The sequence below is a fragment of the Babylonia areolata genome, chromosome 29 (genome assembly GCF_041734735.1).
Source record: "Babylonia areolata isolate BAREFJ2019XMU chromosome 29, ASM4173473v1, whole genome shotgun sequence".
In the NCBI taxonomy this organism is placed as follows: Eukaryota; Metazoa; Mollusca; class Gastropoda; order Neogastropoda; family Buccinidae; genus Babylonia; species Babylonia areolata.
In genome coordinates this window covers 8,043,516-8,058,515 of record NC_134904.1, presented here as the reverse complement: position 1 = coordinate 8,058,515, position 15,000 = coordinate 8,043,516, and the positions used below count along the sequence as shown (strand labels likewise).

At 44.1% G+C, this 15,000-nt stretch overlaps 1 protein-coding gene across 9 annotated transcripts in view; it reads right to left on the bottom strand.

The window, feature by feature from the left end:
• Nucleotides 1-15,000, bottom strand: part of LOC143302215 (apoptosis-inducing factor 3-like) — a 74,565-nt gene that overhangs the window by 48,281 nt on the left and 11,284 nt on the right. The window contains exons 1-2 of one of the 9 annotated variants that reach the window (XM_076616786.1): nt 2,144-2,410; nt 269-392 (exon numbers count right to left, since the gene is read on the bottom strand). The exons of 6 other annotated variants lie outside the window; for them this stretch is intronic. The gene's annotated coding sequence lies outside the window, so the exon portion shown is untranslated. 2 more of the 9 variants (XM_076616787.1, XM_076616788.1) reach the window with 2 other exon arrangements.

The window sequence follows — 15,000 nt, the reverse complement described above, 5'->3', positions numbered from 1 at the left end:
CCCTGTAAAAAGGAAATGGAGACGCACATGCGCACGCGGTTCTCGCAAAAATAGCCTGGGAACCCCGACGAAAATCCGACGAAAGCGCGCCTGCATATCCTCCCTACAACTGTACAAGTATTCACATTTCTTCCCCTCCACTCCGCTGTGTGACTGGTGGAGTGAACACTACTTATTCCGTCTTGAGGGGGAAAAGTGTGGACAATGCCTCCCCCCCCAACCCATGCGCGCACGCGCAAACACACACACACACACACACAGTGCTTACCTTGACAAGGAAGTGTTAACGAGCAACAAAAGACGTCATTCACACACACACACTCTCTCTCTCTGTCTCTGTGTCAGTGTCATGTGAAATCAACACCTGTCGCCACTGGGAGTCAGCTGACAGACTAGAGAAGAAGGGAGCAACACACAGTGCCGGCATTGTCGCACTTTAGTATCTCTAACCACACTGAGTGCCACGGTACACAGCACACCGTGCCACAGTACACAGAACAGAGCAGAACAGTGCCACGTACACAGAACAGTACCACAGTACACAGAACAGTGCCATAGTACACAGAACACAGAACAGTGCCATAGTACACAGAACAGTGCAGAACAGTGCCATAGTACACAGAACAGTGCCACGTACACGGAACAGTGCAGAACAGTGCCATAGTACACAGAACAGTGCAGAACAGTGCCATAGTACACAGAACAGTGCCATAGTACACGGAACAGTACCACAGTACACAGAACAGTGCAGAACAGTGCCATAGTACACAGAACAGTGCAGAACAGTGCCATAGTACACAGAACAGTGCAGAACAGTGCCATAGTACACAGAACAGTGCCATAGTACACAGAACAGTGCCATAGTACACAGAACAGTGCCACAGTACACAGAACAGTGCAGAACAGTGCCATAGTACACAGAACAGTGCAGAACAGTGCCATAGTACACAGAACAGTGCCATAGTACACAGAACACAGAACAGTGCCATAGTACACAGAACAGTGCAGAACAGTGCCATAGTACACAGAACAGTGCCACGTACACGGAACAGTACCACAGTACACAGAACAGTGCCATAGTACACAGAACAGTGCAGAACAGTGCCATAGTACACAGAACAGTGCCACGTACACGGAACAGTGCAGAACAGTGCCATAGTACACAGAGCACAGAACAGTGCCATAGTACATAGAACAGTGCAGAACAGTGCCATAGTACACAGAGCACAGAACAGTGCCATAGTACACAGAACAGTGCAGAACAGTGCCACAGTACACAGAACAGTGCCACAGTACACAGAACAGTGCCATAGTACACAGAACAGTGCCATAGTACACAGAACAGTGCCACAGTACACAGAACAGTGCCATAGTACACAGAACAGTGCAGAACAGTGCCATAGCACACAGAACAGTGCCACAGTACACAGAACAGTGCAGAACAGTGCCATAGTACACAGAACACAGAACAGTGCCATAGTACACAGAACAGTGCAGAACAGTGCCATAGTACACAGAACAGTGCCACAGTACACAGAACAGTGCCACAGTACACAGAACAGTGCCATAGTACACAGAACAGTGCAGAACAGTGCCATAGTACACAGAACAGTGCCATAGTACACAGAACAGTGCCACAGCACACAGAACAGTGCCACAGTACACAGAACAGTGCCATAGTACACAGAACAGTGCAGAACAGTGCCATAGTACACAGAACAGTGCCACAGCACACAGAACAGTGCCATAGTACACAGAACAGTGCCATAGTACACAGAACAGTGCAGAACAGTGCCATAGTACACAGAACAGTGCCACAGTACACAGAACAGTGCAGAACAGTGCCATAGTACACAGAACAGTGCAGAACAGTGCCACAGTACACAGAACAGTGCAGAACAGTGCCATAGTACACAGAACAGTGCCATAGCACACAGAACAGTGCAGAACAGTGCCACAGTACACAGAACAGTGCCATAGTACACAGAACAGTGCAGAACAGTGCCACAGTACACAGAACAGTGCCATAGTACACAGAACAGTGCCATAGCACACAGAACAGTGCCACAGTACACAGAACAGTGCCATAGTACACAGAACAGTGCAGAACACTGCCATAGCACACAGAACAGTGCCACAGTACACAGAACAGTGCCACGGTACACAGCACTGCTTCAACGCAGCCACACTGCCGAGCTCAACACCAGTCCCGTGTCGCTTCACTCGGGGTCACAGCGTGGACTCAGATTTCTCCGTGACGCCGTGTTTGTAAAGCGCTTTGAGCTTGGTCTCCGACCGAGGATAGGCGCTATATAAGTATTCATATCAATCAATCGAACAGTCAATCTTCCTCGTCACGTGTTCTCGCCACTCAAGAGGTTAGCATAGTGTTAATAGCTCTCCACAGGTCACAAAACTCACCACCTTAAACAAAGGAACCTTCACTGAACCCAGCCCCAACAACGTGACCTTACAGGCGCTTGCCAGCAGGACTTGAATACATCGACAAGTGAGGGGGAAAAAATTAAACATGAAACAGGGTCTCCAGCGCACAAACAATACGACTGGGAGAGGTTTGCGAGCAAGACGGTGATTTGAGCTCACGATGGATTGGTTTCCTGTCGACGGGAATAGCTTTTTCCTGTGGGACAGATTACTGAATTTCGCTGTGCCTTGTTCTTGTTGTTGTTGTTTATAGTCCAGCCGACCGCACAGGCCAACTGATAATTATCAGGACTGTCAAACCATACAAATGCTCAACCGCGTCAACACAAAACTGTCACATTTACATACACAAAAATAGAAAAAGACACTAAGACAAATCTACGAAACACAGTTCACGACACAGTACCCCAACCATTGATTTTAGCTCCTTATAGCAAATAAGACTAGGTCATGCTGAGGACGCCAGGCATTCCGCTTAATTCATCATCCCCAGATTACAAAAAATCGTAAAAAAAAAGGGGAAAAACAACAACTTCAAAGCCAAACAAAAAATACATTAAAAGGCCATAAAGGCAAACAACACTGCAGAATGGGCAGCTAGTGCCCATCCCAGTGTTTACATCTCATTACATAATCACCTGAGCAAAACAGCACAGACAGTACATCATAGACTGTGCTGAAAAAGAGAAGAAAAAAAAAGTCATGGCTTGCTTGAAAAAAGAAAGGGGGATGGACTAGGAAGGCAGAAAAAGGAGACAACAATGAAGAAAGAAAAAAGGCAGAAACAAAGTGAGTGATAGAAAAGAGGAAATTTCGATCACAGAATTTCCAGAAGGCGGGGATGCTATTAAAACTGAAAGACCCCCGGCATCCCAAGGGGGAGGGGGGGGAGGGGAGGGGGGGGGGGGGAGCTGTGACTATCTGTCGCCCTGCGAATGTTCGAACAGAAAATACTTCGTTTCTCCTCTGAGGTGGGGGAGGCGCGGAAAAGAAACATGATAATGATGATGATGATGATGATGATGATGGTGATGATAATGATGATGGTGATGATGGTGACCATGATGATGGTGATAATGATGGTGATGATGATGACACTGTGTTCTTACTTTAGGGGCACTTAATTTTCTTCTCATTCCGTTTTTTCCCCGTTTGGTCATTCGTATCGAGCCTGCTCAGGGCGCAAAGCATAATTGTGTTGAAATAGAAACCTTGATGTCCATAGTGGGAGGTAGACTAAAAAAAATTTTGGTAAAAGTCGACTTATTTGGGATAAAAGAGGCGACGTATCGAGCCACAAGCTCTTCTTTAGGCAAATGAAATGAGTGAGTGACAGACAGAAAGGTACAGAGAGGGAGAGAGAGTAAAGTTCAGGAAAGGAAAGTGATGAGAAGTCACAGGAAAGAACACAAAGCAGGGTGAGTAGAACTGTCAGTGTGAATGTATGAGGGAAAGAAAGGGTTCTGAAAGGGAAGGGTGAGGGAAGATGGGCAGGGGGTGAGAGGGCAGGAGTGGGGGAAGGGGGTGGAAGAGACTGTTAGTGTTAGGGACATATGAACAAGGAAGTAAAATAATAAGTGAAAAAACAACAATTAAACAGCTTTGTCAGGCTAAACATGCATGCATGCATACACACATGTATGTCCATACATCACATCGGACGCTTCAGTGGAGTTTCACCACATAACTGTGTTGAAATATAAACCTTGATGTCCATACATCACATAACTGTGTTGAAATATAAACCTTGATGTCCATACATCACATATTGTGTTGAAATATAAACCTTGATGTCCATACATCACATAACTGTGTTGAAATATAAACCTTGATGTCCACACATCACATATTGTGTTGAAATATAAACCGTGATGTCCATACATCACATATTGTGTTGAAATATAAACCTTGATGTCCACACATCACATATTGTGTTGAAATATAAACCTTGATGTCCATACATCACATATTGTGTTGAAATATAAACCTTGATGTCCATACATCACATATTGTGTTGAAATATAAACCTTGATGTCCACACATCACATATTGTGTTGAAATATAAACCGTGATGTCCATACATCACATATTGTGTTGAAATATAAGCCTTGATGTCCATACATCACATATTGTGTTGAAATATAAACCTTGATGTCCATACATCACATCGGACGCTTCAGTGGAGTTTCACCACAGCTGGCTGCTTCGTTTTGTCACTGATGACGCTGCGATGCATGGAGAGTAGGCTACGTGTGTGGGATTAAAGCTTTCAAAGTCCATCTTTGCCACAACAATTAAACAGCTTTGTCAGGCTAAACATGCATCATGCATGCACTACACACATACATACATGTATGTGTGCAATAGTCAGTTGTGTCCGACTATGACCATCAGGACAGCAGAGGAGGTAACTGCTGTCCAGATTATCTCGGCTAGAATTTGAGGGGGGTGGGGGGAGGGGTGGGGTGGGGGGGTGGGGTAGGTCAGAAAATTATGCACTCAGTCAATCAAAAGTGAGAGGGGAGGGGAGGGGAGGGGAGGGGAGGAGAGTGAACGTAGCGAAACACAATCCGTTTACCTTTTATCGGTTCAGTCGGGCCGTATGGATGAAACGGGCTTGGGTAGCTCAACACTTTTAGTTGGTTGGGGTGTTTTTTTTAATTTTATTTTTTTTTTTTTTTTTTTCACTGTTGAATTTGTCGACATAGAAATGACTTCGCAATTTTGAGGATGACAAAGGAAAATGCGGTGATGTTGGGGGAGAGAAACAATGCAAACGTAGACTTTAACTCACTCAGTACGGCCAGTTCTCTCTCTTCTCCTCTACACAGACCCCTCGGATGTCTAGTGGGTGTCTGAATGACCCAACCTTTAGCTTCCGTCGTCAGAATTGTGGTATTCTTTGTCAACATTCACGTCTTAAGTATAAGAGCCTTCCGCTTGCAATATTTTGATGATGGTAATTGGGGTGAAACGCTGTTAACGTCGTCTCTTTAGCCGTTCGTATGGAAAGAGTTAAAGAATATTGTATGGGATCTACTTAAAAAGGTCCATATGTCTAAAGAATATAACAGTCAGTCGTGTCCGACTAAGACCATCAAGACAGCAGAGGAGGCAACTGGGACAGAATCTTGACTATACTGGAGAGTGTCTGGCCCAAGTTACATCCCCACTCTCCCGGCCAAGAGGGTTTTAGGACAGTCGGCGTTGGGACGGTTCCCAAAGGCCAGCTAGCCCCCAAGTTTGCAGCACTAAGAGCCAGTGCAGTTTTGCCTCCTAGTTTGAGAGTCATAGTCCTTTATACAAGACTAAGCTGTAAATGAAAAAACATACATACATACATACGTGTATACATACATACATACATTTTGTCCAGCTGTACAAGTCTAACACTCGTTGGGCAGGGCACGTGTCCAGGATGGAGGACCACCGCCTGCCCAAGATCGCGCTGTATGGCGAACTGTCCACTGGCCACCGTGACAGAGGAGCACCCAAGAAGAGATACAAAGACTCCTTGAAGAAAGCTCTCGGTGCCTGGTCACATTGACCATCGCCAGTGGTCCGCAGTAGCCGCTGATCGAGAGACCTGGCGACGCACCATCCACCAAGCTGTCTCCTCCTTCGAAAACAACCGCAGGGCCAGCCTTGAGGACAAACGCAGAAGGAGGAAGAACCACGACGCTGCAGCCGCGAACCCAGACCAGACTTTCCCTTGCAACCGCTGTGGCCGACTCTGCTTTTCCCGCATTGGCCTTGTCAGCCATGAGCGTGCCTACATCAGACGTGGACAACGCCCTTCCTAGATCTTCGTCAGCGAAGCCAGGCCATGACAAGTCTAACAAGGACATGAGAACTGTCGCTATGTTTCAAGGCGCCACTCACAAACATAAACCAAGCTCTTGTTTTGTTCAAACAATGAAAGTTCTCTCGTTCAAGCAGGAAACAAACACGGCAGATCCAGTGCACTTGACCCTTCAGTCAGCGTGTGGGGGGTCAAGGTCATGTAGAACTTGTCCAAAGTCAACACTGACGCTTTCAGTGCCGTGTCTGTCCAGGTTTAGTGCCGTGTCTGTCCAGGTTTAGTGCCGTGTCTGTCCAGGTTTAGTGCCGTGTCTGTCCAGGTTTAGTGCCGTGTCTGTCCAGGTTTAGTGCCGTGTCTGTCCAGGTTTAGTGCCGCGTAATGACGATGGAATGAATCTGTCCAGGTTCAGCTCTACCGTGTAAAGACGATGAACTGATTTTGTTCAAAGAATGCAAGAGAGAGAGAGAGAGAGAGAGAGAGAGAGAAAGAGCGCGGGTGTGCTTGCAGTGTGTGTGTGTGTGTGTGTGTGTGTGTGTGTGTGTGTGTGTGTGTGTGTGTGTGTGTGTGTGTGTGTGTGTGTGTGTGTGAGTCTCTGTGTGTGTGCGTGTGCGCGCGCGCCATGTGCGTGTGTGCGAATGTGTGTGTGTGTGTGTGTGTGTGTGTGTGTGTGTGTGTGTGTGTGTGTGTGTGTGTGTACTTTTACTTGTTGAGTGTGTGTGTGTGTGTGTGTGTGTGTGTGTGTGTGTGTGTGTGTGTGTGTGTGTGTGTGTGTGTGTGTGTGTGTGTGTGTGTGTGTGTGAGGAAGAGAGCGACAGAAATTAACGCACACGATGGTTGCACAAAATTGTTGAAAGATTCTGTCCACGACTGCCAAAAAACCTTTCCACGGTGGTAAGTGTTAGTCAGAAATGTTATAAATGGCTGTTCTCTAGCTGATGGTAATAACGATATGACAGCAACAACAAGGAGAAATATCCACTTAGCGCTGAATCTTGTGAGAGACAAATCAAGGCAGCGCTGAAACACCAGTCATTCACTCACATGCACAGCTCTGATTCAGGGAAATGAACTCAATGCATGGATATAGACAGCTAGAGAAATGAACTCAATGCATGGATATAGACAGCTAGAGAAATGAACTCAATGCATGGATATAGACAGCTAGAGAAATGAACTCAATACATGTATATAAACAGCTAGAGAAATGAACCTAGTGCATGGATATAGACAGCTAGAGAAATGAACTCAATACATGGATATAGACAGCTAGAGAAATGAACTCAATGCATGGATATAGACAGCTAGAGAAATGAACCTAGTGCATGGATATAGACAGCTAGAGAAATGAACTCAATAACATGGATATGGACAGCTAGAGAAATGAACTCAGTAACATGGATATGGACAGCTAGAGAAATGAACTCGATGCATGGATATAGACAGCTAGAGAAATGAACCCAATGCATGGATATAGACAGCTAGAGAAATGAACCTAGTGCATGGATATAGACAGCTGGAGAAATGGACTCAGTAACATGGATATAGACAGCTGGAGAAATGAACCCAATGCATGGATATAGAAAGCTGGAGAAATGGACTCAATGCATGGATATAGAAAGCTGGAGAAATGAACTCAATGCATGGATATAGAAAGCTGGAGAAATGAACTCAATGCATGGATATAGAAAGCTGGAGAAATGGACTCAATGCATGGATATAGAAAGCTGGAGAAATGAACTCAATGCATGGATATAGAAAGCTGGAGAAATGGACTCAATGCATGGATATAGAAAGCTGGAGAAATGAACTCAATGCATGGATATAGAAAGCTGGAGAAATGGACTCAATGCATGGATATAGAAAGCTGGAGAAATGAACTCAATGCATGGATATAGAAAGCTGGAGAAATGAACTCAATGCATGGATATAGAAAGCTGGAGAAATGAACTCAATGCATGGATATAGAAAGCTGGAGAAATGGACTCAATGCATGGATATAGAAAGCTGGAGAAATGAACTCAATGCATGGATATAGACAGCTGGAGAAATGGACTCAATACATGGATATGGACAGCTAGAGAAATGAACTCAATGCATGGATATAGACAGCTAGAGAAATGAACTCAGTAACATGGATATGGATAGAGAAATGAACTCAGTAACATGGATATGGACAGCTAGAGAAATGAACTCAGTAACATGGATATGGATAGAGAAATGAACTCGGTAATATGGATATGGACAGCTAGAGAAATGAACTCAATGCATGGATATGGACAGCTAGAGAAATGAACTCAATGCATGGATATGGACAGCTAGAGAAATGAACTCAATGCATGGATATAGAAAGCTGGAGAAATGAAATGAATGTATGTGTATGGTCAGCTAGGGAAATTGTGGACTGGAAAGAGATGGACTGGAAAGAGGAGGCGGTGACGGGGGGGGGGGGGGGGGGGGGGGGGGGTCGATTGGAAAGAGGAAGGCAAGTTCATGGAACCCGAACCCGTGGACACTCGCTTCGTAGTCAGGCTCATTACCACTGGGCCACCACTGCATGCTATAACGGCTTCCTGTCTGCTCACCAACAGCTGTCAGCACTGGGCACTCGGTGAACAATTAGCATCACAACAGTGCTGGGCAATGCCAACATTTTTATATAATTACGTATCCCATGCTATACGAATGGGTGCTTACCTCACTCAAGCGTGGTAAACAGCTCCAAAGACTCAAAAACAAACCTGCTGCGAATAATAATGATTATAATATACCGCAGACAGTTCTCACAGACGAAGTAACACTGACCCACACCACTGTCACAATATCAATATACGGCCATGCAACTCAGGTAGGTAGCAGCACGACAGACCAGTCCAGTCCAGACTGGCCGAGATCTTTGTGGTGTTTTATGGAGAGATTGGGGTGATTGAGTATACAAACCTCATCGCCCGTTTCAAATGACAGGCCGCAGCTCATTAAAGCCCTGTTCACATAGACACGGATTTGGAGGAATCGCTGGTTGACGTAGATCCAGATAGTTTCATGCGTTGTGACATCATGGCAGGTGATTATTGTCGCTTCACTTCAATGAAGGCAGGTGATTATTGTCGCTTCACTTCATTGGAGGCAGGTGATTATTGTCGCTTCACTTCATTGAAGGCAGGTGATTATTGTCGCTTCACTTCAATAAAGGCAGGTGATTATTGTCGCTTCACTTCATTGAAGGTATGTGATGGTAGTCGCTTCACTTCATTGAAGGTATGTGATGGTAGTCGCTTCACTTCATTGAAGGCAGGTGATGGTAGTCGCTTCACTTCATTGAAAGCAGGTGATGGTAGTCGCTTCACTTCATTGAAGGCAGGTGATGGTAGTCGCTTCACTTCATTGAAAGCAGGTGATGGTAGTCGCTTCACTTCATTGAAGGTATGTGACGGTAGTCGCTTCACTTCATTGAAGGCAGGTGATGGTAGTCGCTTCACTTCATTGAAGGTATGTGATGGTAGTCGCTTCACTTCATTGAAGGCAGGTGATGGTATTCGCTTCACTTCATTGAAGGCAGGTGATGGTAGTCGCTTCACTTCATTGAAGGCAGGTGATGGTATTCGCTTCACTTCATTGAAGGCAGGTGATGTTAGTCGCTTCGCTTCATTGAAGGCAGGTGATGGTAGTCGCTTCACTTCATTGAAGGCAGGTGATGGTAGTCGCTTCGCTTCATTGAAGGCAGGTGATGGTAGTCGCTTCACTTCATTGAAGGCAGGTGATGGTAGTCGCTTCACTTCATTGAAGGCAGGTGATGGAAGTCGCTTCACTTCATTGAAGGCAGGTGATGGTATTCGCTTCACTTCATTAAAGGCAGGTGATGGTAGTCGCTTCCCTTCATTGAAGGCAGGTAGTCGCTTCACTTCATTGAAGGCAGGTGATGGAAGTCGCTTCGCTTCATTGAAGGCAGGTGATGGTAGTCGCTTCGCTTCATTGAAGGCAGGTGATGGAAGTCGCTTCGCTTCATTGAAGGCAGGTGATGGTATTCGCTTCACTTCATTAAAGGCAGGTGATGGTAGTCGCTTCCCTTCATTGAAGGCAGGTAGTCGCTTCACTTCATTGAAGGCAGGTGATGGAAGTCGCTTCACTTCATTGAAGGCAGGTGATGGTAGTCGCTTCACTTCATTGAAGGCAGGTGATGGTAGTCGCTTCGCTTCATTGAAGGCAGGTCATGGTAGTCGCTTCGCTTCATTGAAGGCAGGTCATGGTAGTCGCTTCGCTTCATTGAAGGCAGGTCATGGTAGTCGCCCCGCTTCATTGAAGGCAGGTCATGGTAGTCGCTTCGCTTCATTGAAGGCAGGTCATGGTAGTCGCTTCGCTTCATTGAAGGCAGGTCATGGTAGTCGCTTCGCTTCATTGAAGGCAGGTGATGGTAGTCGCTTCACTTCATTGAAGGCAGCTTTTAAGGGCCTTTGGGGAAGTGAACTCATGTCCACTGTGCCAAGGGCTCGGCACAGGAAAGCAAAGCCCAGTCCTCTTCTTCCCAACTGAAGTGAGGTACCTGTTCACACCTGAGTGGAGTGAGGAAAATGGAGTAAAGTGCCTTTTCAAAGGACACAACACCGTGCTAAAACGGGGCCTCGAACCCTGATCACTGGTGAACACTGGATCAGATGTCCAAAGGGTGAGGGATTCTGCCATGGTGCCCCCTTTGCCCTCATCACATGTGGTGACAAAATGGTCACAAAGACAGCTTCATCCGGAAGACTTCGAGCGATCACTGGAATGAGTGTAAAGATTTTTTTTTCATTATGTTCAATCCAAATTTGTTATTGACAGACGAAGTATTTCCAGAGAAAATGGAAATGTTCATTAAAGCTTGAGCACTGACTATCTGGTCTCTCAATATGCCAGCATTTAATATCGAAGCCACTTATTCTATTATCTTGTTTATTCATGTATTATTTTACATGCTGATATCAGTTGTACTGCTACAGTGTTACACTGACTCTCAGTACTACCAATCTCAGTTACACCTACAGTGTGCTTAATAATGCGTCTGTGTCATATTATGTTGTGGTGATTACAAGATAGTGTTGGACTGATATCGGTTATTGGTTGAAACCATCTGATATGTACCACAGTCTGTTAATTGTAATTTAGCTATCATGCTCTCTCCTGTACGGCTTACTCCAGTATAGTGCTACATGACAACTGATTCACCTGAGTCACTGACACAGTATAAGCTTTTCATGATCTATTCTAGAATGTCAGTGTACTTTCACTAAATCAGCTTAGCTTTAACCACTTTAACTACACTGTTTGAATGTATTAGAAATGTCATCTTATGTCAGTGTTTGGTCTTAACACATAAAAAGTATGCATTATCTATGTTATGTTGTTGCCTACTCCAAACCAAGTGATAGCTAGTCTTTCCATTGTAATATATGATGTGCTTCCCCCGCCCTTACAGTCAATATCATCATCATCATTATCATTAACATCATCATCATCATCATTGCATTCCTGACATGTTATACTTACGACACACACACACACACACACACACACACACACACACACACACACACACACACACACACACGTGCTTCCCCCGCCCTTACAGTCATTATCATCATTATCATTAACATCATCATCATCATCATCATCATCATTGCATTCCTGACATGTTGTACTTACGACACACACACACACACACACACACACACACACACACACACACACACACACACACACACACATATATATATATATATATATATATATATATATATATATATATATATATAAAAGCACACATACAGCAACTGAGTTCATAGGCGAACTGGGAATAAGCGAATCGGGACCGCCAATTGAGTGGAATAGGCGAATGAGCCTAAGCGACAGCCCAAAGCGATGGTGTGTGTGTGTGTGTGTGTGAGAGGGGCCTTATTACACCTGGCTGCCTCACACCGTGAACCATCCATCATGACGTCACTCAGGTGTAACAGTGACGTGGCCACGACCAGGAAGTAGCTCTGTTCTCTCAGCCATTCCGCACACAGCCCTCTGGTTCCCCCGCCCTTACAGTCATCATCATCATCATCATCATCATCATCATCATTATCATCATCATCACCATCATCATCTCCTTCATCGTCATCATCATCATCATCATCTCCTTCATCATCGTCGTCATCATCATCATCATCATCATCGTCGTCGTCATCGTCATCATCATCATTATCATCATCATCATTATCATCATCATCTCCATCATCATCATCGTCGTCATCGTCATCATCATCATCACCATTATCATCATCATCATCATTATCATCATCATCATCATCTCCATCATCATCGTCATCATCTCCATCATCATCGTCATCGTCATCGTCATCATCATCATCATCAGAAGAAGAATTTTATCTATATACCGCATTTCCATGTGAACCATGCTCGATTCTTCTGTTGGAGAGTATTAAAACCGATGTGTAGAACATGCATTTTTAAACTGTAGTCGACAAATGCTATGGGACCTTTGACCGTTAATCATGGTGTGTGTTGGTGCACTGTATCGTACATTATTGTTTTGGTGTTGATTTGTAGCTTTAACTCTCTCCATACGAACGGCGAAAGAGACGACGTTAACAGCGTTTCACCCCAGTTACCATCATCAAAATATTGCACGCGGAATGCTCTTATACTGAAGAGGTGAATGTTGACAAAGAATACCACAATTCTGACGACAGAAGCTAAAGGTTGGGTGAATCCCCTATTGTACAAGTGTACTACATCGTGACCTGTAATTGTGGTGCATCCCCTATTGTACAAGTGTACTACATCGTGACCTATAATTATGATGTAACCCTATTGTACAAGTGTACTACATCGTGACCTATAATTATGGTGTATCCCTATTGTACAAATATACTACATCGTGACCTGTAATTATGGTGTAACCCTATTGTACTAGTGTACTACATCGTGACCTGTAATTGTGGTGTATCCCTATTGTACAAGTGTACTACATCGTGACCTGTAATTGTGGTGTATCCCCTATTGTACAAGTGTACTACATCGTGACCTGTAATTGTGGTGTATCCCCTATTGTACAAGTGTACTACATCGTGACCTGTAATTGTGGTGTATCCCTATTGTACTAGTGTACTACATCGTGACCTGTGATTGTGGTGTATCCATATTGTACAAGTGTACTATATCGTGACCTATAATTATGGTGTATCCCTATTGTACTACATCGTGACCTGTAATTGTGGTGTATCCCTATTGTACAAGTGTACTACATCGTGACCTGTAATTGTGGTGTATCCCTATTGTACAAGTGTACTACATAGTGACCTGTAATTGTGGTGTATCACCTAATGTACAAGTGTACTACATCGTGACCTGTAATTGTGGATAGCATGAAAGACGAAAAGATTCGCCTTAACTATCTATTACCAGCATTATTTCAATTGTGCTAGTGTACTACATCGTGACCTGTAATTGTGGTGTATCCCTATTGTACAAATGTACTACATCGTGACCTCTAATTGTGGTGTATCCCTATTGTACAAGTGTACTACATCGTGACCTGTAATTGTGGTGTATCCCCTATTGTACAAGTGTACTACATCGTGACCTGTAATTGTGGTGAATCCATATTGTACTAGTTAACTACATCGTGACCTTTAATTGTGGTGCATCCATATTGTACAAGTGTACTACATCGTGACCTGTAATTGTGGTGTATTTCTATTGTACAAGAGTACTACATCGTAACCCGTAATTGTGGTGTATCCCCTATTGTACAAATGTACTACATCGTGACCTGTAATTGTGGTGTATCCCTATTGTACTTGTGTACTACATCGTGACCTGTAATTGTGGTGTATCCCTATTGTACAAGTGTACTACATCGTGACCTGTAATTGTGGTGTATCCCTATTGTACTTGTGTACTACATCGTGACCTGTAATTGTGGTGTATCCCTATTGTACAAGTGTACTACATCGTGACCTGTAATTGTGGTGTATGCCTATTGTACAAGTGTACTACATCGTGACCTGTAATTGTGGTGGATCCCCTATTGTACAAGTGTACTACATCGTGACCTATAATTGTGGTGTATCCCCTATTGTACTAGTGTACTACATCGTGACCTGTAATTGTGGTGTATCTCTACTGTACATGTGTAATACATCGTGACCTGTAATTGTGGTGTATCCCCTATTGTACAAGTGTACTACATCGTGACCTGTAATTGTGGTGCATCCATATCCATATTGTACAAGTGTACTACATCGTGACCTGTAATTGTGGTGTATCCCCTATTGTACAAGTGTACTACATCGTGACCTGTAATTGTGGTGTATCCCTATTGTACAAGTGTACTACATCGTGACCTGTAATTGTGGTGTATCCCCTATTGTACAAGTGTACTACATCGTGACCTGTAATTGTGGATAGCATGAAAGACGAAAAGATTCGCCTTAACTATCTATTACCAGCATTATTTCAATGCTTCAAATTCAAAGTCCAAAAATAAATCGTCTGTACCATCAATTACCAGCATTATTTCAATGTTTCAAAGTCCAAGACTGAATCGTCTAAACTATCCATTACCAGCATTATTTCAATGTTTCAAAGTCTAAGACTGAATCGTCTAAACTATCAATTACCAGCATTATTTCAATGTTTCAAAGTCCAAGACTGAATCGTCTAAACTATCCACTACCAACATTATTTCAATGTTTCAGAGTCCAAGAAAA